At 44.9% G+C, this 24,470-nt stretch overlaps 1 protein-coding gene across 1 annotated transcript in view; it reads left to right on the top strand.

The window, feature by feature from the left end:
- TMEM259 (transmembrane protein 259) overlaps window positions 1-24,470 on the top strand; it is a gene marked incomplete in the record, with an annotated part of 432,280 nt that overhangs the window by 241,000 nt on the left and 166,810 nt on the right.

The following is a 24,470-nucleotide window of genomic DNA, read 5'->3' as shown; positions in this document are numbered from 1 at the left end:
AAATTGAGCCCATGCTTCACCAAAACCTCCAACATAGCTGGAGCAGAGGGGTGAAGCAGAAAGAAATGGCGACTGAGTTTTCTGTGCAGACTTCTCACTACTGCATGTGGTAGAATGTATTTTGAGGAGGTCTCCTGACTTAACTTGCTTTGCTGGGTTGAGGTCCATTTTTACTGAAGGACTGACTGCAAGCACACACTAGTTTGCTGACTTTTTCAGAGTCATAGTAAGTTAACTGAGACTAAGTACTGCAGAGTGGTGATCACTAGCAGTTTAGAGCCTTAATCTGCAAAAGGGGGCTGTTGGTTTACAGACTGAGAAAGTTTAAGAAACTGTTAATGAAACTAAAATGATTGCTTTTTGTATTATTTTTTAAATACATTCCATATACAACACATTCACTATCAATTTTCCTTTTATTCCCTTCTGAATTTATCAGTTTCCACTTGCACAAATGAGTACACTGGTTTCTCCTTCACCTTTCTGTGGTAAAGGATGTTAACTGTTGGTTTTGCTTTGGCTAAATGTGCACATATGGCCTAAAGCACCCAAACCTCATTTCCATAATTTATTAATGTGATGGCATTTTTGTGGGTTGTATTGTACACCAATGACTGCACTGATTAATTTGAATATGCAGTTTTGAATATGCAGTTTTGCATTTTCCATTTATACAGCTGCTAGTAAGTTTAAACGTTTTTTTTTTTTTTGGCTTTATCTTGATCTGGCCCTATGGTACACAAGGATAAGCCCTTATTGTGCCCCAAATGACCCATGTTTGACTTGCGGCATGGGCAGTAGAGAGACCTGATGAGGAGAGGATGGGAGTGAGTAGCCAATGACACCCCACCCATCCTTAGAAGAGGGAGATTGCCCAGGACTCCTGTAGCAGTAGCATTAAGAGCCTGGCAAGCTCTGTACTGCAAGCAGTATACTGCTTGTTTGGATGGTTGCAAGAGTGTAAGCATGCATGTACCTCCCATAGGTAGCAGTTGTGGAGCTTGCAAAGCTGGCTTGAGGTGGGAAGGCAGTAAAATCCACCCCTCAGCAACTTTGTAACACTGCACCAGTGTTCCTGAACAAGGATTAGGTTGAGCACAGGAGAAGCTAAAGTAGATCTGGTAGACCCCGTGAATGAGGAAAAGAGCTGGTTGACAGCTGATGGTTGGCTAAGGGGATGGGAGCAATCAAAAAAAATGGGGGGAGGGGGGGATTTTCTGTAAAAGTTTTATTTAGCTTTAAAGAGCCAAGATGCAGTTCTTTATTAAATGTAGTTTTCCCTTGTTCCGGAATATAAATGTTGATTTCTCAAGTTCTGTCCAGGCACTGAAACCCTTGGAATGGTTTCCTTTGGCACCTTCAGCATGGTAACAAACTCCTCACAAGTTCGAGCATCTCACCTATCAATGAACGTCTGCTGTAAGGGCATCCTCCAGGTCTAGTTGTCAGTATTAAAACACATCATCTCCAACAGCACAAGCTGTTAGAGCAGAGTAAGCTGCAGTCTGAAACCTCGGATAAATAGTGATAGTTGTGGAATTTCTAGGTAGCTTCCTTAGCACTGGTCTACAATTTACTCTTCTTTTTTATCACCATAGTATCCTCCCTCAATTCCTCCCGACCTTTGTCATTGTATTGGTCTGTTAATGTTGAGCCTTTTCCCTAGCATATTTAGCTCCATTTCCTTCTCTCACTTTGGTGCTTAAAGTTAATGTACTGCAGAATAGATAGAATTTGGTGTTCAAGATGGGCAAAGGACTTGGACCAGGTTTTAGGACATGTAAGAGGTGCAGGCATAAAATTTCCTCCACAGGAGATCCGCACAACCTTTATGTGGTCTTAATTAGGGGTGTATCATTTTGACAGAAATTGTACTATCAGCCCAAATTTTAGTTCCTGTACTCTAGCAGATGGAAGTAAACTTGTGTTGAAAGGACTCATTTATACTGAGTCAGCACTGGTAAAAGCCTTCTACCTCAGGCTCCGGAGGAAGCATCCCCCAAACAGCTAAGACCAGAGAGGAGGGCAGAAGACAAGGTTCTGCCTGTCCTGGAGAAATTTGCATCTCCCATGGCATGGTCTCCAGGGTCGTTTCACCCTCTCCTAGACAGCACTTATGCCACTATATCTCCAGTCAACATTTTATCTCCCTTGCATGTATCACCTGGTAGCATGGACTCTCCGCTGAGGAGGAGGAGGATTGGTAGTTTCTCGTCCAAGCAGTAACTTTTAATGCTGTTGTGTGTCAGCCTCAGTTTACTCCGTCCACTTATACATGTCCCTTAAGAGCCGTATTCGATTAGGCAAAGAACAGTTGAAATTGGCCTTTGTCAAGGGGCAGCTTAGGTACAGTGTCCTGTCAGCCTAGACAGTTCCCAAAGCAGGCTGAGTCCCATCCATGACCCTTCATTTTCTGGGCCCTGTCTCCATGCCAGTAGTGCTGAAGTCTATGCCAACTACTGCTTTGGTCCCTGTGGTGCAGACTGATGCTGTTTCTTCAGCACCCTGTGTGCAATTTGTATCAATGCCATGGTTCACTAAGCCCAAAGTACTAGATGCTGGTGTGATTTCAAGGCTGACTGCCTTTACTGCTAATAGTCTGGGTTGTTACTCGCATATTGGTGCAGACCTCGGCATTATTAATTTGTCAGCTAAGGCCTGACGTATTATGGAAGGATTTGGTAATGTCTGAGCGGCTCTATGTGAGAACTAGTAACAGGGCCACCGTTTCCTCCCCAAGACACCATCGAGGTTGGGACCTGTAACTGATCATATTGTGTCACTCCGGTCAAGAGGTCTTGTAAGTCTGGCCTATCATGATGTTTTGTGTACCCCATTCTCAGGAGAGTTTGGATAACTGCCCTTTTAGACCCCCCAAAGGGGTGGTATAAGAGGGAAGCACCTTAACTCCCTTTGGAGTCCCCCTCCTCGAATCGGCTACATATCTTGATGAAGGGGAGGTCTCCTCCAAATCCCCTACAGAGGGCGCACTCCCTTTAGTGATGTTTTGGAAGTGAGACAAAGGGCATGCTAGCCCACAGACACCACCTCACACAAAGAAGAGATCTTACAAAGGCCTACTAATGCTCTTCCCTGCTGTGGTTTGGGTAGTGCCTCTGCCACACAAGTTGGTCAGTACGATTTGCTGGATGTGGCAAAGCCTATTCCCAGAAAAATGGGCAAAGTGCTGCATGCCTCCAAGGACAGCAGTTGAAGCAAAGGACTCCTTGTGGACTCCATAGTGGTAGCCATACAGAGAGGCATCCTGATGGAAGTTCAGGCGATTCATCCACCTAACAGAGGCAAGGATGATGGGTTTGGAAAGCTGGTATATGCATCATATATGTTTGTCATGGCCCTAAACTACATGGTGCATATGATCAGATATTGGAGAACATTGCACACCCTGAAACCGTTGCCAGTGGGTGACCTGTGATTCCATTTGGAAGCCCAAGTGGCAAATGTGAGCACCATATTATCACTTGTCATGTGTCTAATCCACAATGCTATATATATGATAGAGCAAGATCAGCAGGTTCGGGCTTAGCGATGAGAAGACAAGCCTGGTTGCACTTGGGCTTCTTAGACCACTTTAAGGCAGCATTCCTCACTGTCCCCTTTGATGGCACCATTTTGTTTAGGCAACAGATTAAAGAAAAAATGCATTGTGAGCAAGAGGGCAAACTGTTCACAGCTGTTTGTTTGCGACCCCCCCTCCCCAAAAGAAAATTGTTTTCAATGGAGCAAAAGAGGGACCAAGAATGTGTGGATGTTCTTCGTCTTCCATTGCTGCAAGTCCTGATTGTGGTATAGTCCAACGTCCCAGCCAGTCGGCCGAATATTAGAGAGAGCTGTCGGTGTCGGCACTAGACTACACTGACTGGCGGTCACAGGGTACAATCGCTACGGCCGGCGACGTATCTTTTTCCTCAGTCTTTTGCCGCATGGTCCGCAGCGAAGCAGTTTTGCGAGGTGCAGTTTGAAGATCGAAATATTTTTTCGAGCCGAAACAGACGAACCAGAGTTGGCTAAGTACCATTTGGGTTTTTTTTTTTTTTTTGCCTTTACCGATTACAGATGTCAGAAAAGTGAATAACTGTTGTATTTTGGGGAAACAGATACCTTGATTACCTATTATCATATACCTTGTGTACCTTGTTTTTGGCCTTGTTGGTGTTGTTGGTTGCCGCGCTTGGTTTGGCTAACTAGAGGAAGGAGGCTAGACTACTTAGTGTTAGTGTTTTGGAAGCTTTGTGTTTTAAAATTTGCTCCGATGAAATGCCGCGCCCTGCTCCAGCGCAAGCTTCAGAAGCCTTTCCTCAAAACATAGGGTTGAGGAACCGCAGTCCCCTAGAGTTCGGGCAGTTGGACGTGCTTCCGGACTTTTGGGTTTTTTTGGAGTTTCCATGCCTCTTGGATGTGAGGTATCACCTTTAGTAAGCCTGAGGTTCCTGATGTACAGGTAGGGGAGGGAGGCTGAGGGGCTGACCTCTTCCCCCTCTCTCCTCTCCTTCCCAAGGTAGTTCTCTTGCTCTCCTTCTGTTGCCAAAACTTCTATGAGGCTTCAGCTTCTCAGCTTCTGGGTTCTCTTCCACTTTCTGTCTCAGACCCTTTGATTAAGAAGATGGATGACAAGATGATGATTTGATATATGGCCTGTTCCCCGATCTGAGTTTGAGGGAGGAGAACAGTGTTTCCTAGTTTGAGAGCCTTTTTGAGAGTTCTTCTGAGGCTTCTGGAAGATTTGGTGGTATATGGCGATTATTCTGTCTGATTTCCCACCTGATTCCACCAATGGAAGCTTTCCTCCTAAGCAGCGAGGGAGCCCTTTGGATTTTTTTTCAGAGACTTTTTTGAAGGCTATGAGAGGACTTTAGGGAAGGAAAAGGCCAGGACCTCCTTTCAGGGCTGTTAGATTCTTGTTCTTGTTTTGCACTGTGTTGCATGACCCTTTAGGCCTGCTGTCCTGTGTTGAATGTGGTGGATACAGTTTGAGGCCTGCCCCCTGATTCTAGGCTGCCTCCTCCTGCCCTCCTGTAACTGAGAAAGGTGATAGGTGGGGCCTGAGATTATGCATTTGGGGGTTGGTAGTTAAACCTTGTGGTTAAAAAACCCCGGGCACTGATAAAGGGAGGGAGGTTGGTGGTTGGTGACTGTCCCCAATCCCTTTCTTCCTATCAGTTGGTGAGGAAAATTGAGTGTCCACTTCACTTTCACATTTTTCATCTATTCATTTGCTTTTTGGGAACATGTTAAAATGTCAGTCATAATTAATTTTCACAATTGAAATCTAAGGTGGGTGCTTTGGCGGAAGGTATTGAGTGTAAAAAGTTGTTGGATTTGGTTCATGTGTCTGAACAAGTGGGTAGGTGAAGGCTGTAAGTGTTGATTGATATGTGGTTGCCTCCTCTCGAGGTGACTCTGTCAGCTCATGTTAATTTAGCAGGCATGCCTGTTTGATGCTCAGGATGTTAAAGCTGCATGTTAAGAAGGTTTTTTGGATGAAATTGAGTGCTCCTTTTGATGTGTTGTTTGGTTAAGCTGTTTTAAGGTAGTTTAAAGAAAATGGAGAAAGTGGAAAGCTAAGTGGTGGACATATGTTAAAGATTTTGCAGGTGCAGCCAGGTAAGTGGTTAGCATTGGTCAAAGTAGAGGGCTCTATAGGCTTAGGTTCACTCTTCTCCTGGAATCTAGGCGTGGTGTAGGGGGTGGAGGGGGCAGGGTTTTTCCCCTAGCCCAGAGGGAGCTGCCCTGCTCAGACTTCTCTGGTGGGCAGGGGGTCGTCCCCTTTAAAAAACTCAAAGAGGTGACCTTCAGCTGCCAGCAGATCCCACGTCTGGCAGCATCTTTCACGAAGAGGAGAGACTTTTACTTCCAAAAACGAATTTAATTAAGGCATGCAAGGCGTCCTCCCTCTACAAAGAAAGGCTCACAAGCAAGTTTTGGATTACTTCACATAGGGGCCATTCCTTGCCAGTCCTCATCAGAGCCGCCAGAAAATTTATTCAAAAGCTTTCCCAAGTAGAAGGAACAGGGAACACGTGGAGACCAATTTTTATCTCTCCTCTACTCTTTTATTTTTTTCTCCGTCCCAAAATTCAGAAGAAGGGGAACACACACAGACCAATTTTGCTGGGGAAACCTCAACACGATTTGGACATTCCTCTTCAAGATGTTGACGTTATCTGTAGCTTTTACCTCTGCTGGGCAAAGATCACTGGATGGTAACTTGGATCTTCTCAGATCTGCCCTTCCATGTGCCTATAAGGCTAAGAAGAGTATTCATCTGTGCCTCTGCATTCTGGTGATAGCTTATTAGGCTTCAAGGAATCCCTTTGGCTTGAACTACTGCCCTATGATTCTGAGCTGCCTGAGGAGGAAGATCTTCAGATCTTCAGGAATCAGTTATAGAAGTCACTATAATGACTTTAGGATTCTCCACCTAGAAATAAAAAGAAATCTAGTACCCTCTGTACCTTGTTGCTTTCAATTGTAGACTGAATACAACAGCCTGTGAACCTTTTAAAACGGAGTCTTAAAAAAACCTCTTCTATCACTCTTCTGGGTGTAAGACTGAATACAGCAACTGAGAGAGTCAACCTTCCCGATTTAACAAAAAAGGCTGGTCACACTCTTTTCCATCAACAATCTCATCATGTAAACAAGGCTGAAGGCACACAACATCAATTCAAAAATGTCTGCCAGCACTGCATCCTGTTGTTTCAAACTGCCAATGCCATTCAAAAGGAATTACAAGGGTTTTTGGTGGGTTGGGTCTAAACAAAGGGAATGTACCCTGCTGCCTGGGACATGATCAATTCTTGCCAGATGCCTCTTGGACATTTAAAGGGGAATGTGTCCGGATGTTACATAAACAGTAAACAAGGACTCAACTCAACACCCGCCAGAAGGGAACAGCATGTTCCAGCCAAGCCTGCATAATGGGAGGGAGCTCATCTAAATGGAAAGTATTGGTGAGGGGTCTAGACAAGTACATAACTGTCATGTGTGCAAGCACATGACAGAGCTAAACTAGCAGTCCAGTTTGCACTAATGGCTTTCTTTTATTACTTCTTCCAGGGCAAGGCAACTTCACTAACGACTCTTAAGGGGGCACACTATACATCAACAAGATTAGGGAACACATACCCTTACAATGGAGACTCAAGCAATGGACAACTGGAGACTCATGTCTTCAGGTAACTGGGAAACTGGGAGCCTCACATTCCAGGAGACACAACTCCACTAAACCACCAGCTGACAAAATGAGCACCACTAAATCATGAAAGTGGAACCAGCACATCATGTTTCCATTTAGAACCTTACACATTATGGGGATTTTCCCCTCTGAACTTCTCAAATTGACCTCCAATTACAGACACCAGCCATTCAAGTATGATTTTGAGGGCTCAGATTTATGAAGGCTTAACAATTCAGCTCTTTCTTTTGGATGGTGCTTCCTCCATGGCTACTACTTCTGACCCACTCATTCCAGACCAAGGGTGCTCTAGCCTCCAGACAGGACAAGGATGATTCTCTAGGCCTCACATCTCAGCATCTCATGGCATCAATCACTCTGTGAGTCGGAACAAGTGGTTCTGTGTTCCTGGAAGCTCATCTGTTATCTCCTCAAGACGGTCATCTGCTCACGTTCATCTTTGAATCTCTCAGCTCTCACAGGAGATTTTCAAGAAAAATGAAGAGAACATTATTTATAGCTTAGCATGTGCAATTTTAAATGTGATTAGAGAATGTAGAGGCCTAGTCACTGGGGCCAGTTTTTATTATAGAAAATATTTAGAGATTTTTTTTGTTTCTTGTATTTTTGGAGATTTGATTTTCATTTTGAGAATCAAAGTGAAATTCTTTCTTGGCTCTTACTTATCTAGACCCCAAAGGTTTCCATATTTCAGCATTCCATGCTCAGCCTTTTAGCTCTGCAGCCCTTTCTTTCGTTTTGCTTTTCTCTTGTCAGCTTTTTCTGAATCCCTTAAATCTGCAGTTTAGTGTCTGAGTTTCAAATAGCTATAGTGAGCTCAAGTTTGATGTTGGAAAAGTTGAATCATCTTTGAGTTGAAGAGCCTTTTGCCCTAAGGTGGTGACTGGTTGCTACTGCTGCTAATTTGATCATTTGCCTACTGCATGCAGATTCTATGCTTGCCTATTTGGCAGTTTTACTTTAGTATCTTTGACATTCATTTAATGGCTTGGGCTTTTTTAGAATTTTAACATAACTCAATTTCATTTGTTATAATGAGTGTACCACAGAACGTATGCTATTATTTGACTAGTTTCTGCAGATCCTCAAAATAAAGGGCAAAAATTTGTTTATTTACTTCATGTTTTTGCAGATTCCAGCTTGGATTGCATTTCATTATACACAGGCTTTTGCAGGTTCTATTTTTTTAGGACTATCATTTTTAGGCTTTATTCTTTTAGCAGCTCTCAGGAGTGACTTCACTACTTTCACTAGGGATTATCTTTTCTTTTCTAGTTGTTAATTCTTATTTCAGCATGGATTATTCCCAGCTGGGATTTGGCCTCATTCCACTAGGGCTAGGCATGCCAGCCTCCTTACCTTCAGGGGTGGAGGGCAGGGATATTCTGGATGCAGCCTACTACTTGGTTTTACATAGTACTACTACTTCTCTGCTTTGAATTTCCTCTATACCTTCTAGCTTGCACTAATTACTTCACAGCCTTTTCAAGGCAGTTGTTGTACAAGTTAGTACTTTCTTTTTTTGCTCTTTGTAATTTTTCTGCTGTGTAGATTACCCCTTATTAGGACCCAATTTGGTGCCCTCCAAGAATCATAGTTTGGTTTGTTGTACCTGGTTTTCTGGGGCAAGAAGAGGTTTTTGTTCCATCTCCTTTTGTACCTAGACTTACTGGGGATGTTCTGTTAGGTCTTCGGGCATCTGACTTTTTGGTTTATTGATGTATTGTCTGTGATATATGGTGGTATTGTTTGGGACTTGTTGAATGTGGACTATGGCTTTTACATGTTGGTAGGTACAAAACTGTACTTTTAATAAGTTCCAACAGCAAGACAGGAGCTTCCTGAGGGGAGAAGACTTCAAATGTGGGTGGTGTCTGAGAGGCAGAGATGACCTCATTCACTAGGTTCAAGGGGATACTTTTGAGACTTTGCCAGTATAAATCCTGAAGGGTTCGGCAATTGTTCCATTCTGCAGACAATTAGGGAATGTCTCTCCTTGCACCTTCGTGTGGTTGGCCTTCTTCAGACTAGTGGGTAAGGAACATCATATCCAGAGGTTACTATGTTCCCTTTTTATAAGTGCTCACAAGGCTAGTGCCTTGTCTTTGGGCAGTTCCACCCAGACATAGAGAAGCAGGTTTGAAGGAGGTGCCACTGGACTAGAAAGGATCCGAATTTTATTCCATATTTTTTTTCGTGCCCAAGAATAAAGTAGTCAGGCTGATCTTTTACTTAAATCTGGCTTAATCAGTGTGTAAAGGAGCTTTTCCATATGGTATTTGGTGAAGTCCATGCTAATGTACCTGTAGGCAGGGAATTGGATGTGCTCATTGGATCTTCAGGATGCCTGTTTACACACACATAGTGAAGGCATCACAATGGTTCCTCTACTTCAAATTAAGAGCCATTCCACTTTTGGGCCTTGCCCTTTTTGGCCTCCCTACATCCCCCCAGGTGTTAGTGCATGAACCCTTTTCCAACTCGCATGAGACTTCTGGGCATATGGATTTTTCTGTATCTAGATAGTTGACTTCTGGCATCTCCCACTATGGAAAGTCTCATCTTAGCAAGTCAGGACTTGCTGCAGATCTCTCGTTCATTGGGGATTACAATGAAAGTGGCCAAGTCACAACTAGAGTCTTCTAGAGATCTAGTTTTCATCGATTGCCAGTTTGACACCTTGAACCAGTTGGAAGGTTAACCCAAGAAAGCATTTGTGTATAGTTTAGGAAGTTACAAATTTGTTGCAAGAGAGACAGCCCTTTGGTGTTGCTGCCGCTGTAATCAAGGTGCTGTGCCTCATGGCTTCCTCAGTTTGGATGGTAACTCATGCTTGACTATGAATGTGAATATTACTGTGGAGTCAGCAGACTTTGTGAGATGAGGCATTGCAACCCATGGATCACAAGATCAGAGTATCCGAGGCCAGAGACTTGCAATGGGAATTTATAGTGGTGGATAGACCCACAAAGTATTTCAGCAAGAATGCTTTTTGTTAAGACTATTCCCAAATGCCACTGTAACCATTGATACATTTTTTTTTTTGGGTGGAGAACATTGTCAGAATAGAATGGTCCAGGGTATGTGGACTCCACAAGAGGCTGTGCTGCACATTAATGATCTTGAGATGAGGGCATTCATCGTAATGTTGCAGGCTTTTCAGGTCTTACTACTTCAAGGTGCAACCCGCGGTGGAGGTGCTGCGGTAGCATTGTCGCCTCACAGTAAGACGCTGTCCGGTTCGATTCTCAGCTAAAGCGTCTTCTGCGTGGAGACATGCGTGAATGGGCATACCTTCGTTGAAGGTTGTGCGTCAGGGCTGGCAAGCCGGTACGTAAAAATCAACTGCCAATCATTAGTGGACCGGAGTTCTGCTGTGGCGACCCCTTACCAGGAAAAGCCGAAAGACACAAACAAAAACTACTTCAAGGTGCAATTTCCATAATATCAAACAACATGGTGGTGGTATGGTATATAAACAAGCAAGGAGAGCAACTCATTCCTCTCTTCAGAGAACCATTGAGAGTATAGGAATGGGCTGCATAAATGCAATGCTATGAGTTCGCCTCCGGCTGACTCGTACATCCGGCCAGTATACCAAAGTCTTAATGCTAGTGTAAGGCACGTGTGACGCTGCACGTCATCCATCGTACGTTGGTCATAAAGAAACACTGATGTAAGGTGGATGTCAGCACACACCAACCTCAGAACTTTTCTGCTAGCTGTCCGCCTGCTCTGGATGTTTGCTCACCAGATTAGTCATGAACCGTGCTTCATATAAATACCCCGTTGGGGGTTTTCTTTCTTTAACTTTTGGCTAATGTTGGTATTTTTGGTGATTTCATGAAAGTTAGGAAGGGCAAGTGTAAGTGTGTAACGCAGATTCCACTTAAGGACTTCATGACTTGTTTGATGTTCTTCATTCCACATTGCTGCAGTCCTAACTATTGGGTAGTCCGCTGTCCAGTCGGCCCGAATACCAAAGTATATGGCTGACGTCGGTCACGGCGCATTAGACTGACGTCAGTACGTCAGGGTACTAATGCGCATGACCGACGTCATATCCTCAGTCTTTTTTGCCGCATGGTCCGATGCAGAAGCAATTTTGCGAGTGCAGGTTGGCGTTCTGAAAGTTTCTGAAGTCAGAGTTTCAGACCGAATCAAAGTTGGCTAAGTACCCCGTTGGGAATATTTTGGTTTTTCTTGCCTCAGTATTTAACCGGATGTCAGAAAAAGTGAATAACTGTATTTCTTGTGGGAAACAGATACCTCATAGGGATTACCATACTTTGTGTATACCTTGTTTAGGGCCTGAGCACGGCGTTGTTGGATGCCGCTCTTGTGCTAGATTTAACAAACGCACTATTAAGAGAAGGTTAGACTGTGCCAGGTTAGTGTTTGGGAAGCGTTGTAATTATAAAATGCCGCCGGATGCTCCGCGCCCGCTTCAGCCAAAAAGCGCAAGGACAAAGCAGCAAAGCCTAGAGGAAGAACCGACAGTCACGGACAGCGGTTCTTTAGAGGGCTCAGTGGAGCCGGAGGTTCTGCCAGGAGTTTCTTTGGAGTCTCAGGGAGAAACTGTATTGTTGCAGGATGTGTCCTCTCAGGAAGTAGGCCAGGCTGAAGGGGCTTCTCAGGTGGCTGTTCTTCCTTCTATTCCTAAGGTGGTTAGGGCCTCGCCTTCTGTTGCCAAGGCTTCTTTAAGAGGCAGGCCTACTTTAGCTTCTGTGGGGTTTCTCCTAGTGTTTCAGGGTCTTTGCCTAAGAAGCATATGCTAAAAATGGCAGAGGATTTGATTACTATGATTAGAGGTTCTATGCCCCCTCCTGATAAGAGGCCTAGGGTGGAACCTGAGTTTGAGAGTTTTGAGCAATGTTCGGAGGCTTCTGAGTCTTCTGCTGAGGACTTGCGGGAGTATCCTCCTTATTCTGATTCTGATGTGGATGATTCTACTCCTTCAGCTTCGCCTCCTGAGGATTTTTCTTTTTCAGAGACCCTGCATTCCATGAGGGAGCATTTTAAATGGGAAGGTCAAGATTTCTCTGATTCCAGGAAGAGGCTTAGAGAATTCTTGTTTTTACCCCAGCATAGGCCTTTAGCTATACCTCCTGTTCTGAATGTTGTAGAAGATGTTGTAGAAGATGTTTTTGCAGAGGCTTCACTAAATCCTGATTCTTTGCCTCCTGCCCCAGTTAAACCGGATAGGTACTATAGGGTGCCTGAAGCCCATAAGTATCTTTTTAAGAGTCCTAGGGCGGACCCAGAAACTGTCTCTCAGGGGCCTAAAGGTGTGAAGGCTTCTGTGGTTAAAAATCCTGTTCCTCCTGATAGAGGCAAGGGCTTTGGATAGATGGGGAAAGAAAGTGTACACTTCTTCCACCTTAGCCATGAGGGCGTTGAATTGTCAGTTTCATATGTTAAAATATCAGAATTATCTCCTTTCACAATTGAAGTCTAAGGTGGATGCTCTGGCTGAAGGTATTGAGTGTAAAGAGCTGCAGGATTTAGTTCATGTTTCTGAACAAGTGGGGAAGCATTCTTTGCAGTGTGGTTTTGATGCTGTGCAGGCCTCCTCGAGGGTGGCTGCCACTGGTTCTGTTCTTCGTAGGCACGCCTGGTTGAGAGATCAGAACTTAGCTGAGCATGTTAAGACAAGGATTTTGGATGCTCCTTTACAGTCTGATGTGTTGTTTGGTCCGCCTGTGGAAGCAGTTTTAAAGAAAATGGAGGACAAGGCTAAGTCTATGCAAACTGTTAAGGATTTTTTGCAGTTGCAGCCTCCGAAGTTTAGTAGAAATTGGCCTACTAAGGGGTGGACTTATCCTGCTTATGATTCCCAGTCTATGGGTAGGTCTAGACGTGGTAGGGGCAGAGCTCAAGGTTCTTTTAGGCCTAGGACAGGGAGTTCACCTGCTCAGACTTCTGGTGAGGGCAGGGGTCAGTCCTTTCGTAAGCAGACCCAATGACCTGCCTTTTCAGCTGCCAGTACATTCTCGCCTGGCGGCACCTCTAGGAGGAAGACTGTCTCTTTTCAAAGAAAATTGGGATTTAATTACCCAAGACAAATGGGTTCTGGATATCATTCACCACGGTTACAGGTTTTATTTCCATACCTTGCCTCCTTTCAAAGGCATGCCGGACATTCCTCCTCTACAAAGAACAGAGGCTCGCAAACAAATTTCTCTGTTACTCCAAATAGGAGCCATTCAGTCAGTTCCTGTGCCAGAAAGGGGCCTAGGATTTTATTCTCTCCTGTTCCTGGTACCAAAGAAGGGGAACACGTGGAGACCAATTTTGGATTTATCTATCCTCAACACTTATCTGGACATTCCAAAGTTCAAAATGTTGACGTTACAACAGCTTTTACCTCTGCTGGGCAAAGATCACTGGATGGTAACTTTAGATCTCAAGGAAGCTTACCTTCATGTGCCTATAAGACTAAGTTGCAGAAAGTATCTGCGTTTTCGAGCTGGAAATTCTCATTATCAGTTCTCTGCATTGCCCTTTGGCTTATCTACTGCGCCCAGAGTATTCACAAAGGTTCTGGCTCCAGTGATAGCTTACTTCAGGCTAAAAGGAATTCAAATCTATCCTTACTTGGACGACTGCCTGATTCTGGCTCAAGAAAAGGAAGACCTTCTACAGCATTTGGAATATGTCATAGCAGTGCTAAGATGCCTAGGGTATTCTGTGAACGAAATAAAGTCCAGTCTAGTACCCTCTCAAGACATGTGCTTTCTGGGTGTGAGACTGAATACAGCAGCCCAGATGGCCTTTTAACCCCGGACAAACAAAAGAATCTTTCCAGTTACTTCCATCAATTATCTCTTCAGTCCGGGCTGACTGCAAGGACAGTCCTTCAAGCCTTAGGGTTCATGGCATCTTGTATTCTGGTGCTTCCCAATGCCAAACTGCATATGAGGAAGCTACAATGGTATCTCAAAAATCTATGGACACAGCACTGCCAGGACTTGGACACTGTCATTCAAATAATACCTTGCATTCAAAAGGAATTTTGTGGTGGGCTCAGGAATGTCACCTAAACAAGGGACTCTCTGTGACCCGGCCAGAGGCAAGTCAGATTCTAACGACAGATGCCTCAGACATTGCTTGGGGAGCTCATCTAGATGGAAAGTGGATACAAGACAAGTGGCCTGCCAGACTACAGCATCTACATATCAACATGAAAGAGATGTTAGCAGTCCAGTTTGCATTAATGGCTTTCAAGGAGTTACTTCTTCCAGGGCAGGTGTTGATTCTTACAGACAACACAACTGTCATGTGGTACATCAACAAACAAGGGGGAACACATTCTTACCCATTGTGCAGGCAAGCAATGATTTTATGGGAGACTGCGCTCAGCTTGCAACTAACTCTTCAGGCAAGGCTTCTGCCGGGAGCACAGAACTCCTTAGCAGATGTGTTAAGCAGACAAATCATGGATCCCCACGAGTGGAAACTGGATCTTCATGTATTTCAAAATTGACAGTGTCATGGGGAACTCCAGACATAGATCTGTTCGCTTCTCCACTAAACCACCAGCTGCCAATGTTTTGCACGAAGGGATTTCATCACACAGCTTGGAAAGTTGATGCTCTTTCTTTCAGTTGGAAAAATCTTCATGTGTATGCTTTTCCACCTCTGCCTCTTCTCCCAAAGGTGCTTCTAAAGGTCAGACAAGACAAGCCAAGGATGATTTTAATAGCTCCAGATTGGCCTCGGCAGCACTGGTACCCATTACTGAGGAGTCTGGTAAGGAAGCCTCCATGGCCTTTACCCTTGATTCCACACCTATTGTCTCAGAGGGACGGTCATCTGCTCAATGTCAAGCTTCAAACTCTTCATCTAACAGCCTGGCATATTCTGTTTTGAAAGACAGCAGGTCTCAACTTCCTCAACAAGTTTTAAATGTGATTATGGAAGCAAGAAGACCTAGTACAAGGAAAGTGTACGCAGAAAATGGAAGAGATTTTTATTTTGGACTGCAGCAAAGAATTTGGAGATTTCGAGCCTAATTTGAGTGTGGCTCTTCAATATCTTACTGAGTTATTGGACAAAGGTTTGTCTTTCTCTTCCATTAAGATTCATGCTGCAGCAATTTCAGCTCACTATGATTGTGACCCACCATTGTTTTCACATCCTTTGTTCAAGCAATTTCTTAGGGGGGCAAAGAATATAAGACCCCACGTAGAGCTCCTACTCCTGCTTGGGATCTCAATTTTGTGTTGGAGAAACTTACTCTACAACCTTTTGAGCCTGCAGCTACTGCTGACCTGAAATACTTGTCTTGGAAGACTGCTTTTTTGTTGGCCATTACTTCTGCAAGAAGGGTTTCTGAGTTACAGGCCCTTATGGCGGTTGAGCCTTTTTTGATTTTTCATAAGGATAGGGTATCATTACGTACTAATCCTTCCTTTATGCCTAAGGTGGTTTCTAGTGTGGCTTTAAACCAAACTATTCATTTGCCTACTTTTTATGCAGATCCCCAAAATAAAGGGGAAAAGATTTTGCACACTTTAGATGTACACAGGCAATTGCGTTATTATTTAAGCAGGACTAAGGATTTTAGACGGTCTCAGCAGTTGTTGGTTTCTTTTGCTTTGAGTTCAGGGCAAGCCTGTGTCAAAACAAACTATTTCTAGGTGGATTGGGTTTTGCATTGCATTTTGTTATTCCCATCATGGCAAAGAGATTCCAGCGGGATTAGGCCTCATTCCACTAGGGCTACTGCCACTTCAACAGCATTTCTAAGGGGTGGCAACTAAGGATATTTTGGAGGCAGCTACTTGGAGTTCAGTGCATACTTTCTCTAAGCATTACCACCTTCCTCTCTACTCTAAGTCTAGGGCTGGTTTTGCCACAGCTATTTTGCAAGGCATGTTATCAGCTCCTGCTTCCTTATGATTTGCCAGCCTCCCTTACCTCTGCTTTGGGATTCTACCCAATAGTTAGGACTGCAGCAATGTGGAATGAAGAACATAGTACAGTTTTGTACCTACCATAAATGTAGATGTTCGAGGATCCACATTGCTGCAGTCCAATTTACCCTCCCTCCTTCCCTCTGTGTTTAGGGGTGGTTGTGTAGGTGAGATTATATTCTGGTACCTTTGTATATATTGTATATATTTTTGGTGCAGGTATGTTTGGTGTGTTTTGGTTTTGGCCTTGTCTTTTTAGGGTCTTCTGACATCTGGGGCAAGAAAAGACTGAGGATATGACTTCGGTCATGCGCATTAGTACCCTGACGTACTGACGTCAGTCTAATGCGCCGTGACCGACGTCAGCCATATACTTTGGTATTCGGGCCGACTGGACAGCGGACTACCCAATAGTTAGGACTGCAGCAATGTGGATCCTCGAACATCTACATTTATGGTAGGTACAAAACTGTACTTTCTGCCTAGGCCCAGATTCCACATAGGGACTTCCATGACTTGTGTTTGTTCTGCCTAGGCCCAGACCACGACCATACATCCTGCGCCGTCTGCAAGTCCTTTGTCCCAAAAACCTTAGGAGTCGTCTGTCTTCCCTTAACCTTTATCTAGAAAATCACCGCCTTCGTATAGCATGTGAAATGGAGGTTACGTTCGGCCCACCCAGATGCGCTACTATCAAAAAAGGCCAAGAAACCACAGCCTGATATCCCTGCTGCTCCCTCTCTTCCGGGTGTGCCTCACAACACTGATGTATGCCCGAAGGCCGTCCCAGAAACGGTAGATATCCATTTGGTGAGTACCACAGTGGATGACCCGAAGGATTCTGCCAGCATATCCTCGAGGGAATAGCAGGCATCCCATATGGGTGAAAAGGGGAACCGCTGCTCATTTTTACTGAAGGCCCGTGTGGCATCACCCAAATTACCGTGCAGGAGGATGTGCATACAGATATGGAGTACAGGCAGACATTGGCCCCATCCACCTTCCATCATGTAGAAGCTCCTAAGAAAAAGAAAACCAAACATAGCTCTGGTTTCCCAGGATAAGGGTCTGGATTGACAGGCCCTTTTCCAAGACCTGTTCAATGCTTTTTATGGCACTTCAGTAGCCTTTGGTCTCTTCTGTTCCTCTTGACTGCCTTCTCTTCCTCATCTGCCTCTTTTAAGAGGACATCTGCAGATACTTCCACAGACGAGGATTCATCAGGTGATGAGTCATTAGTTTATTCCACCCAAATTGCTTCCACTCTGGGTTATGTTTCACCAGAGGAGGAATCTAATGGCACAGATTCCCCTGGGGAGGACATTATCTTTGGGGAAACTATTTTGAAAATGAAAGTATTTGTGAGATGGGACTGTTGCCAAATTTCATACATACAAAAGAGGTATTATGACCTTCTTCAGATGGAGTCCCCATCTCCTATACCCCCCACCCCACCCCCGGTTCTTCCAGTCTTTTTGGATACCTTTACAGCTGCATCTAAATGTCAGGACTCCCAGCTCCAAAGTGCCCAGATAAATTTTACAGTGTACCTGAGAATTCCAAATTCCTCTTCAAAGCTCCTTCTGCATGTCCAGCTACTATTTCAGTCTCCGCTGATAAGGCATTTAAATTGTTACCTTCCTCCTCCTTACTGCCCTCTCTGATAAAGAGCAAAGTTGTGGAGAGACTTGGGGGGGGGGGGTTACACCTCTGCTATCTTGGCCTTCAGGGCCATTAATCATCAAACCAACATAGCCAAATATTCCCTGGCTCTCCTCTGATGCAGAAAACCTCGTCTCAGAGCTCGGTGACTCTCCCTCCAAGGTTGTTGTCCTCTCTCGTCAACTCTACTGCCCAGGTTACAAGGCATCTATCAAGTGCAGTTATGATGCTGCAGATGCCTCAGCCAGGGCAGCAGATTCTCGGTCAGTTCTGAGGAGGGTACTCTGCTCCGTTTACAATCCTTACCTGATGACTTCAACGGCAAACTGAAGGATGCCCCTTTAGGCAATAGTCTTATTTGGTAGCTCAGCTGCAGACTTTTTAAATCGTTAGAAGAGAAAGGCAAGGTGATCCAGGATCTTAAACATATACTAGTTTCTCCTGTCCCCAGGTTCCAGAGGATCCAATCCTGCTAAGACCACCTTTGTTGGGAAACCTGTTTTGTCCTCTCTCTCCAAAGGAAATAGGGGTTCCAAGAAACAAATCTCTTCTAAGACCTTTCCTTCCACACCCTCTCAGAAGCGGTCCTTTTAGCCCAAGCCTGGTAACCAGTGACTACCTGCCTCCAAGGCTATCCACCCCCCCCCATCTATTTCACCTATCTCTCTCCCTGTCTGCCTGGAAACTGATGGCCCAGGACTCTTGGGTCCTTTCCATCAAAAAGGATATTTCATGGTTTGGGAAACTTTCCCCTCCTTCAGCGGTATCCCACAGGCACCAAAAGAACATTTGGAACTTTTTTCTCGGGTCATATCTGCTCTTCTTTCTCAAGGGACTATTCAACATGTCCCCCCCTCTCAACTGGGAAAGGGATTCTACTCCTGGATATTTTTGGTCTCTAGGAAGGATGGTCCCTGGATGCCCATTCTGGAGCTCTCCCATTTAAATATCTTTCTGAAAGTTTCCACATTTTGAGTGCTGACTTTACCCACCCTTCTTCCCCAAGCCTTCATGGTGTCATTAGACATAAAAGATGCCTACCTTCATAATCCCCATTCACCATCAGTTCAGGAAATATTTTCATTTTTCTGTTGCTTTATACATGGTCAGTTCTGTGCTTTGCTGTTTGGTCCCTCTACAGCACCAAGAGTCTTCACAAAATGTTTAGCTCCTGTCATTGCTTATTGCAGACTACAGGGTATATAGATTTTCTCTTAACTAGACAATCTGCTCATTCAGGCCCTGTCCTCAGACCACCTTCTAGACAATCCGACCTTCACAATTTCTCTTCTAGAGAGTTTGGGCTGGACCATAAATGATCAGAAGTTCTCATTGATGACCCCTTCTCAAGACCACATTTTTCTCTGCTGCAGGATATGGACAGACAGGATGCTAGCGCCTCTGCCCACAGAGAAGGTCCTGTTCCTTATTTCCCATCTCCAGGGCTGGTTACCCCTGCAGTCCTTGACTGTCAGGGAATTTCTCAGTCTCCTGGGGTTCATGGCATCCACTATTCTCATGCTTCCCTTGACCAAGCTACACACGAGAAAAATTCAGTTGTTTTTAGGGACAGTTTGGATGCAACACTCCCTTCCTCTGGACTTTATTCCACTCCTACCTTGCTTAAAAAAAGGAGTTAGATTGGTGGATACTTCAGGTTTCATGGAATCCAGGCCTACCTAAAGTTGGTGTCCTTCACCTCAGACCACCAAGGAAGCCAGTTCCTCCTCCTTGAGATCTCAACTTTGTTTTGGAGAAACTTACCCTGTCCTCATTTGAGCCAGCAAGTTCCTCTTCCCTACAACACTGCACTTGGAAAACTGTTCTCTTAGTGGCTGTTACTTCTGCCAGAAGGGTCTCTGAGTTGCAGACCTTTATGTCTAACCCCCCTTTACAGTCATCCACAGGGACAGGGTGTATCTACACAGTAGTCCCTCTTTTATGCCCAAGGTGGTTAATAAATTATCCCTCAGTCTATCAACCTTCCCACTCCTCAATCCTTCAGTGAGAAGAGTCTGCACACCTTGGATGTACACATGCAGCTCGGATACTACCTAGACAAAAACAAATCTATCCACAAATCTGAGCACTTGTTTCTTACCCCCCCCCCCCAAGGGCTCTGGGTCTGGCTGTTTCCAAGCAGACTATTTCCTAAAGCTATTTGTTATTCATCCAGTGGAAAGAGCCTTTCTTCCCATGTGAAGGTGCACACTACTAGGGCGGTGTCCTTATCAGGAGCCTTCTTTAAAGGCTTGGACACTATTTCTATCCTTGGAGGCAGCTACCTGGTCCTTGGCACATACCTTCACTAATCACTATAAACTGGATATCATCTGCAGGTCCAAGGCTGGATTCAGCAGAGCTGTTCTGCATGACTTTGTAGAAAATGCTTTTGGTCCTCCACCCAATCTTTCCTATGCATGAACTTTGGCATTCTCCCTCGTGTAATGAATACTGCAGCATATGAATAGAAGGACAGACTAGTTGTGTAAAATCTTGCCATAACCATAGATGTTCTTTTCTATATGCTACAGTATTACTCCCCCCCCCCCCCCGCCTTCCCCCCTGATATTTGCCAGTTTCCCTGGTGGCATGATGTTATTCATGTTTCACTGCTGCAGTCATTACATTTGGGTTATCCTGGCAGGTTGTCCTCAGTCGGCCTGAATTCCAAAGTCTTGTGTCCTGCATCGGTTACTGTCACCCCTTCCCTGACGTCAGGTCGTCAGGGGTATAAAAGATGCAGCCAATGCCATTTTCTTCAGTCTTTCTTGCAGCGCGGTGCCCGAAGCAGAAGCAGTTCGCAGGTGTCAGTCGGCCGACTCCTGAGATTTTCGTGTTCAAATTTCAGATCCGAAGTCTTTATTAAAAGCTAAGTACCCCACTGGGGAAACTTTTTTCTTGCTCCAGTCCGATGTCAGAAAAAGTTAATTGTATTTCATGTGGGAAGCAAATGCCTCATAAGGACTTTCATTCTTACTGTATTCCTTACCTAGGCCCTGACCACGACATAGCTAGTTGTCGGTTTTGTGCTAGATTTAACCAACGCACTATTAAGCATCAGTACGATTTTGCATTAAGCTATTTTGACCAAAGATTTAATTATACAATGTCGGATAGCCATCCGACAACCGAAGTTCATAAAAACGCAAAGAAAAAGACAGGCTACCGAGGTCCAAAACCGATTAGGCTTCTCCTAAGCCAGTCGCTGGTTCTCAGTGAGGCGCTTTCGCAGCCCCTGACACCCGCTACTTTAGAGTCGCAGGCCGCTACAGACACCCACGTGGAGTCAGCAAGGCCGCTAGAAGCTCAAAGTATAGGAGCCTCTGAGACTATTCCCTCAGATGGGTCCGGAGCCGCTGAGTAGGCATCTGCTTTTGAGGGTGTATTCAGACCTAAACAAGTATACATTAAAACTATTTCAGCTTCAAAGGCAAAGTCTAAAGTATCTTTAAAGACAAAGAAACAAGTTCAACATCCTCATGGACAGGCCTCCATGCCCAAAAAACAGGTGCTCAAAATGGCCGAAGACTTAATTAGCTTGATCAGGGGTTCCCACACCCCTCCTGATAAGAGGCCTAGGCAAGAGACGGACTAAATCTTCAGATCAGGTTTCCATTTCTTCTGATTCCTCTTCTGATCAGGAATATTGTCGACCTCCCTATGAGGATTCTGATGCTGAAGAATCTATTCCTTCAGCTTCTCCTCCTGAGGACTACTTTTGGGGAAACCTTGCATACCATAAGGGAGCATTTCCACTGGGAGAGCCAAGATTTTTCAGAATCTAAGAAAAGGCTCAGAGACTTTCTATTACTACCTCAACACAGGCCTCTAGCTATTCCACCTGTGTTAGACATTGTAGATGTGTTTTCAGAATCTAGTCTGACCCCTGACTCCTTACCTCCAGCTCCTGTTAAGCCGGACAGATAACTACAGGGTTCCTGACTCTCTCAAATTCCTTTTCAAAAACCCTGCTGCAGACCCAGAAGCCATTTCTCAGTGTCCCGGGGGGGGTGTCAAGGCTTCCACTGCAAAAAGCCCTACCCCCTCTGACAGAGATTCTAGGGCACTAGACAGATGGGGCAAAAAATTGCACATCTGCTACCTTGGCTATAAGGGCTCTAAATTGCCAGTTTCATATTCTCAAATATCCGCAATATATCATGACACTGCTTAAACAGAAAATGTTGATAAATTCTGAATGTGCAGAAAACAAAGAAATGCAGGATTTATTGCATGCAGGTGAACAAGTTGGAAGGCATGCTTTGCAATGTGGTTTTGATTCTCTAGAGGCCTCCTGCACGGCCACTGTTACGGGTTCCGGCATTAGGAGGCATGCTTGGTTAAAGGAACAAAATCTGCTTGATCATGTCAAAGCAAAATTATTAGATGCTGCTTTACAGCATGCTACCGTGTTTGGTGTGAAGGCAGAAGAGGTGTTAAAGAAAATGGAGGACAAAGCTAAATCTATGCAAACTGTCAAGGAATTCTTACAGGTACAGCCTCCTAGGTTTAGCAGACACTGGCCTACAAAGAATTGGTCCTTTCCAGTGTCAGACAGACCACAAAGGGGCAGATCCAGACGCCCTAGAGGCAGATCCCAGCCACAAGGTTCATACAGGTCTAAGCAGTGGGGTGCTTCTACCTCCAAAAGCGAATAGGACAAATCACAAACGTACAGGAAACAGTTCCAATGACTTCCCCCTGCCTGTTCCAAGCACTTATCTTCTGGCAGCACCCTTAGGGGGAAAACTAGCACTTTTTTCTCGAAATTGGCACATTACCCAGGACAAATGGGTTCTAGACAGTGTCACAAGGCTACAAGTTTCACTTCCATACCCTGCCAAGGACAAACGGTTGGCCAGACCTGCCAAAAAATCAGTGGGCAGAGGCTCAAACAGGTTGCATCTCTCGTGCACATGGGGGCTATTCAAGTGCCATAGCAATAGCAGGGACAAGGATTTTACTCACGACTGTTCTTGGTACCCAGAAAGGACAAAGCATGGAGACCAATTCTGGACCTATCTATTCTAAACACTTGCCTGGATATACCCAAATTAAAGAGGTTGACCTTGCAGCAGCTTCTGCCCATGCTGGGCAGCAAGGCTTGGCTCGTGACTTTAGACCTAAAAGAGGCATACCTGCATGTCCCAATCAGACAGTCATGCAGAAGATACCTCAGATTCAAGGCTGGCTCAAAGCATTACCAATTCTCTGCACTGCCCTTTGTGAAGACCCTGGGTGTAGTAGATAAGCCAAAGTGCCTGGCACCAGTAATTGCTTTCTGCAGACAAAGAGGAATACAAATATATCCTTACTTGGACGACTGCCTCATTCAAGCAGAGAACAAGGGCATTCTACTACAGCATCTGGCATTTGTGAAGAAACTTTTAACATGCCAAGGGTACACAGTCAACGAAAAGAAATCAAAACTAGTACCCTCACAAGAGATAATATTCCTGAGTGCAAGCTTAAATACAACTGCCCAGATGGCTTCTCACGCCAGATAAACAAGCAGCTGACTACCTATTTCAAGGAAATGGCAACAAAGGCCCAATTATCTGCAAGAAAAATTCTGCAGGCTGTGGGCTTCATGGCATCCTGCATCCTAATTCCATATGCAAGACTGCATATGAGGAAACTTCAGTGGTGCCTAAAAAAGTGTCTGGACTCAACATTGCCACAGCCTGGAAATGGTGATTTCTCTCATTCCCTGCCTGCAACAGGAGTTTTGATGGTGTGCAAAGGCTTGTCACCAAAACAAGGGACAGCTATTCTCAATACCCCCAGCCAGGCAGAACCTTACGACGGATGCATCAGATTATGCCTGGGGGGCCCACATGGTGGGAAGAGGTACAGGGCATCTGGTCCGCAAACCAAATGCATCTACATATCAATTAAAAGGAGATGCTAGCTGTTCAAAATGCCCTGATAGCCTTCAAGGACCTAATTAATCTGGGACAACTTCTGGTAGACAGACAACACCGTGGTCATGTGGTACATAAGCAGGGGGGCACTCACTCTTACCCCCTTTGAAGACTAGCCATGCCTTTATGGGACACAGCATTGACTTACCAAGTTTATCTGCAGGCACAATTCCTGCCAGGAAAGGAAAATACTCTGGCAGACGAACTAAGCAGAAACCTCATGGATCCCCACGAGTGGCACCTGGATCCACAAGTCTTCAGCATGATAAAGAAATGGGATGCCTGGACATAGATCCATTTGCCTCCCCTCACAGCAATCAACTAAAAAGATTCTGCACAAGGACTTATCACAGACAAGCATGGAAAGTGGACGCCTTATCTTTCAGCTGGACAAACCTATCAGTATATGCCTTTCCTCCACTGCCTCTCCTCCCCAAAGTGCTCCTAAAGGTCAGACAGGAGAAACCAAAAATGATTGATTGCCCCAGACTGGCCACGCCAGTACTGGTATCCAATCTTAAGGAACTTGTCTCAATGCCCAGCCTGGACCTTACCTCAAATACCTTATCTACTGTTCCAACAAAACAATCATTCTGCACAGCCAACTCAGGACCCTAAACCTGGCAGCATGGCGGATAATGTAGCCGTACAAAGCACACATCTCAGTAAAGCTGTGATGATGTCATTTTAGAAGCCAGAAGGCCTAGTACTAGAAAATCCTATGCTGGAAAATGGAAGAGATTT

The sequence above is a fragment of the Protopterus annectens genome, chromosome 13.part0 (genome assembly GCF_019279795.1).
Source record: "Protopterus annectens isolate FY-2018-M chromosome 13.part0, PAN1.0, whole genome shotgun sequence".
Lineage (NCBI taxonomy): Eukaryota > Metazoa > Chordata > Ceratodontiformes > Protopteridae > Protopterus > Protopterus annectens.
The sequence above is the reverse complement of the archived record's forward strand: the minus strand, read 5'-3'. Positions and strand labels throughout refer to the sequence as shown.